Source organism: Ovis aries, chromosome 1 (assembly GCF_016772045.2).
Source record: "Ovis aries strain OAR_USU_Benz2616 breed Rambouillet chromosome 1, ARS-UI_Ramb_v3.0, whole genome shotgun sequence".
NCBI lineage: Eukaryota > Metazoa > Chordata > Mammalia > Artiodactyla > Bovidae > Ovis > Ovis aries.
In genome coordinates this window covers 98,929,559-98,935,456 of record NC_056054.1, presented here as the reverse complement: position 1 = coordinate 98,935,456, position 5,898 = coordinate 98,929,559, and positions in this window count along the sequence as shown.

Sequence of the window (5,898 nt, the reverse complement as noted above, 5' to 3'; positions counted from 1 at the left end):
TTATTCGTGAAAGCTGGCCAAGGATAGAGAAGAGGTTTGAGAAAGCAGAGATGGAGTTCTAAATCCTCCAAAAACAGGAATTCCGCTAGTGGGTAAGTGCAGTTCATGGCCAGCTTTGCTCGCATGACCCAGGGCTCCAGGGAGGCAAATGACTCCCCCTCTTAATTTCAAATAGGAACCTCCCTGGAGGGCACAGGGGCCTCTTGGCCTGAATCTGGGAGGGAAGCCACTTGGAATTTATTTTTTGTTGAATTGTTTCTTCATTTTTCCTTCCGAGCGGGTCCCCAGGCATCCAAACGCGATGCCTCTCCACGCAGCCGGCACGGCTGTCATAAAATGCAACTGCAATCCGTATCTATGGAAACGGGCTGGCTCCTTTTGCCTCTCTCACTCCCCGCTTCTGCATTGGCCAGGACGGGTCTAGACTCTGCCCTCTGATGGAGCTCTGCGCTCTGATGGAGGGGCGGCTCCAGCCGGACCCCAGCTGTCCTCTGGTATCCACCCTCCACTTACCTCCTCCTATCAGAGCCAGAGGAGGTCCTGGGAGGATGGTGACCTCAGTGTGGTGGCAAAGCCTCCGATGGTCCCAGAGCGACCTGCAGCAGGAGAGCATTTGTCTGCAGCGGGAACAGCACAGACCTAGGCGCACAGAGCTCAATGCCCCTAGACTGGCTTCTGAGCTCAAGACCCAGACCTTTCCCTAGTCAACAAAATTTATTCCCTGCCTCCTTCCACTCACCTCAGGCTTGGCTGGGATTCTCTGGGCCTTTCTTTCCCTTACCTAAAAAGGTAATTCTTTATTCCTTAGGAGTAATATGTGATGGTGTTTGATTTGAGAGGTTTATTTACTTATTTGGACTTAAGACAAATGAAAGGGAGTCTGCTTCAACCTGGCTAAATGGACTGAAATGGAAACAAAGACATCAGAATTCCCTTTTTCTTTCCAGTCCTCATCTGCTGACTTACCAACCCACAAGCTTTCTTACAGAAGCGATGTACGTGAAAAAATGAATCAAATGAATTTATATACCAAACGGAAATAGACTCAGACATAGACAAACTTATGGTTATCAAAGGGGAAGAGCAGGGGATAAATTAGGAGTCTGGGATTAAAATATACATACTACTATATATGGGCTTCTCTGGTGGCTCAGTGGTAAAGAATCTGCCTGCCAATGCAGGAGACGCATTTTCAACCCCCGGGTCAGGAAGATTCCCTAGAGGTGGAAATGACAACCCACTCCAGTATTCTTGCCTAGGAAATCCCATGGACAGAGAAACCTGGCAGGCTATAGTCCATGGGGTCACAAAGAGTTGGTCACAAAGCGTTGGCCACAAGTTAGTGACTAAACAACAACTACGACTATATATAAAATAGATAACCTATAAGGACCTACAGTGTAGAATAGGAAATAGACTCAATATCTTGTAATAATCTATAATGGAAGAGAATATGAAAAAGGGCATCTATTTATGTGCTAAGTTGTTTCAATTGTATCCAACTCTTTTCGACCGTATGGACCAAAGCCTGCCAGGCTCCTCTGTCCATGGGATTCTCCAGGCACGAATACTGGAGTGGGTTGCCATGCCCTTCTCCAGGGGATCTTCCCGACCCAGGGGCTGAACCCGCATCTCTTACATTTCTTGCATTGGCAGGCGGGTTCTTTACCACTAGCCCCCTGGGAAGCCTATACAATGGAAACTAACACAACACTGTAAATCAACTTGAAATATAGTTAAAAGAAAAAAGAGCTAGACACTGCAGACAGTCAGTCCTCATTTGTCTGTACAGGAAACTGGCTGGCAGGATAGGGGGAACAGGGGGATATGTGGAGACCTCACCACTTGGGCAAAACGACTGTTAAAGCCATTTAACAGTCAGAGGTTCTAAGGGAGTTATTTCCATTCTGGCGATGTGCTTCTGCCTAGATGTCCAGGAAAGCTTCCAGAGCACCACAGGGGTTGGCTTTGAGTCACTAGAGGGCGATGCTGTCTCTTTTTTGCTCCAGGCACAGTTTTTAGGACAAATTCAGAGGGCCGGCCAAAAAATAATTCAATAGAAGGTCTTCGAGGGAGGAGGGAGTCGAGTGAGCTCTTTTTAATCACATCAGAATAGATGGACTTGGTCGTAGTGGGAAGGGCTGAGATGATAGGAAATGCAAAGGAGAAAGACCTGGGCCGGCCACATTTGGGGAACTGTTTACTGTGTGACCACATTTTCTGGTGCCCTCCCTGGTGGAGCTGGAAGTCGCAGAGGATATCCCCCATTTGCCCCCTTTTCCCCCATCCTACTCACTAGCCCCTTTCATCACCGAAATATTTGTCCTGTCTCCCACAGCCCCAGAATTCCAAACCACCAAACCTGGAGTTTCTTTTCTACATCTCTCTCTTCCCTCTCCCAGGCCTATCTTTGTTTCCTCTGGTCCTGCACAATTCTGCTGTATTCCTTATTATACTGGGGGCAATATTTGATCATAAAAAGGCAAATCTATGCAGAACATGGACGGACCTAGAGATTGTTGTAATGAGTAAAGTTAGAGCAGGAGAAACATCGTATCTCTTATATGTGGAATCTAAAAATGAACTTACAAAACAGAAAGAGACTCACAGACTTAGACAACAAACTTATGGTTGCCTGTATACACTGCTATATTTAAAATGGATAACCAATAAGGACCTACTGTAGAGCACAGACAACTCTACTCAATGTTATGTAGCAGCCTGGATGGGAGGGGAGTTTAGGGGAGAATAGATACATGTATTACATATGGCTGAGTCCCTTCTCTATTCATCTGGAACTATCATAACATTGTTAATTGGCTATGTTGTTGTTCAGTCGCTAAGTCATGTCCGACTGTGATCCCATGGACTGCAGGGCGCCATGCTTCCCTCTCCTTCACTATCTTCTGGAGTTAGCTTAAACTCATGTCCATTGAGTCAGTGATGCTATCCAACCATCTCTTCCTCTGTCTCCCTCTTCTCCACCTGCCTTCAGTCTTTCCCAGTATCAGGTCTTTTCCCAATGAGTCAGCTCTTCACACCAGGTAGCCAAAGTACTGGGGATCCAGCTTCAGTATCAGTCGTTCCAATGAATAGTCAGGGTTGATTTCCTTTAGGATTGACTGGTTTGATGTCTTTGCTGTCCAAGGGATTCTCAAGAATCTTCTCTAAGACCACAATTTGAAAGGATCAGTTCTTTGGTGCTCAGCCTTCTTTATGGTTCAACTCTTACATCTGTACATGACTACTGGAAAAACCATAGTTTTGACTATATGGACCTTTGTTGGCAAAGTGATGTCTCTGCTTTTCAATATGGTGTCTAGGTTTGTCATAACCTTCCTTCCAAGGAGCAAGAATCTTTTAATTTCATGGCTGCAGTCACTGTCCACAGTGATTTTGGATCCCAAGAAAAGAAAATCTGTCACTGTTTGCACTTTCTTCCCTTCTGTTTGCAATGAAGTGGTGATGCCAGGTCTTCCTGGGTGGCTCAGTGGTAAAGAATTCACCTGTGATGCAGAAGATGCAGGAGATGCCACGGGTTTGATCCCTGGGTTGGGAAGGTCCCCTGGAGGAGGGCATGGTAACCCACTCCAGTATTTTCTCCTTGGAGAATCCCATGGACAGAAGAGCCTAGCAGGCGACAATCCATACGGTCTCACAGTTGGACATGACTGAAGTGACTGAGCATGTATGCATGAAGTGATGCCATGAAATAATTGGCTATACTCCAATACAAAATAAAAAGTTAAAAAAAAGTTTAAAAAGGCAAATGTGGATTGAATAGAGTGTTGCTTCATGTGATGGCAAAGGATAAACTTCAGCAAATGGAAGACTGATCTCAGAGATTAGATTCACAGAAGACGGAAACATTCCGGGGCCATCCTGGTGAGAATAGAAGAGTGTCCATTTTAAGAGTTAAGGCTGCGATTCTGTGAATCTAACCCATCCACCTGAATGCTACACGCAGCCTGTGTTGCTGGGGGTGGGGTGGGTGGAGCTGCTGGGGCCATGTGGAAGGTGGTTGGGAGGGGGCTTCCTCGGCTGTGAGCTACCCACCCTTAGCCTGGCCGTCCAAAAGCCTGCTGGCTCATCATGGGTGAAAGCCTGCCTCAGTAGACTCCAGGAGCCTATGTGGAAGTTCATTCTGCCCTTGTCTTTTCTGCACATTCCTTAGAGTGCAGACTCCAGAGGAATCTCCCTCCTTACCAGATCTAGCAAGGACATTTGCATGACCTTCTGAAGGATGAGGGTGTCTTGCATGGAAGACCCTGAAGTTAGAGTTCATCACTGACATTCTCAACATGATCTAGTATTTCCTTTGCTCTCAGACACTATAATCAGACAGCCTGTCTCTGAGCCTCCTACTCTCTAGCTCTGTGATGTTTGGCAGATTAATTCTTTGAAGTCTCAGTGTTATCATCTGTAGATGGGGATGACTGTTCTGGGGATTTAACAAGACAGTCTCTGTAGAGTACTTGGCCCGATGGCTGGCACATGAATGGCCACTCTCATTATCTGGAAATGCAGTAGAGTGTGACAGCTAAGCCAGCTGGCTCAAATCTGGACTCTGCCACGTACTAGATGTGTGATATCAAGCAAACCATTTAATCTCTCTGTGCCTCAGTTTCCTGACCTATAAAATGAAGTTTAATAATAGCACCTGTGTAATAGGGTAATTGAGCAACTTCATTTTCACTTTTCACTTTCATGCATTGGAGAAGGAAATGGCAACCCACTCCAGTGTTCTTGCCTGGAGAATCCCAGGGACGGGGGAGCCTGGTGGGCTGCCATCTATGGGGTCGCACAGAGTCGGACACGACTGAAGCGACTTAGCAGCAGCAGTAGCAATAGGGTAATTGTTAGGACTGAATAGTTAATGCATGTAAAGTACTGAACACAGTTCCTGGCACAGAGTAGGTACCCAAAGGAGGCCAGCCTTCATTGCCTGTGGAGCTGTGGGTTAGATCATCCAAACTCTTTTGAATGCCACGATGTATGTTTTAGGGGAATTCTTTTGGCTTCATTTGCCCTAAGATGAATCTGTGTTTGTTGCTTATACAATTAGTAAAGGCTGGGGCTGGGGACTCAGTACACAGCCGAGGGAACCTTGTTAAAGATACAAGGTTTGATGCAGAGAGTTCAGAAAACATCATTTCGAGCTGTTCGCATGGCACTTTTTCATGCTCAAACTATCAGTGGTCCTGGATAGTTTATGTCTTACTATATATCAATGTGTAAAGACAAATCTTATTGCCATACCAGTTTTGCAAGTGGACAAAGAGGTGAAAGAGACAGATTATGTGCCCTGCTCCAAACTTGCAGAGGCAGGATCTATGCTCCACCCACACAGCAATTGCATTTAAAAATAAAATTAATCAAAGCAACTTTTGGCACTGGCTGACAGGACAGGTCATGGACAGTGTGTATGACATGTCATTCAGCCGTGTTGGCAGCCTCGGGCACAGCTGCAGTGCATCTGGGGTAAGGCCAGGAATGAAGCACATCTCAGGGCTTCTATCACACCTCCCTCAATACTTGTTTATTTTGAGAGTCTCTAACAGGAAAATGTTAAAAAAAAGAAAAAGAAAAAGCTATGGGGGAGGAATCAGAAAAGACCACTCTAGAGAAATCTAAAAATTTCTTAAAATTAAAAAAATATGTATAATGAATTTTAGGATGCTTCCTAAGTCCTGGACCACTTTGATAAGACAGTCTCTAAATGATATTGCTATCTTCTAGAAGGAAGATCTTGAAGAATAGAAAGATCAGAATGGGGGTGATGGGTCGTCAGTCATTCTAAAAAAGTGGGCAGAATATTTAAAATAGATAACCAATGAGGACTTACTGTAGAGCATAGGGAGCTCTGCTCAATGTTATGCGGCAACCTGGATGAGAGGG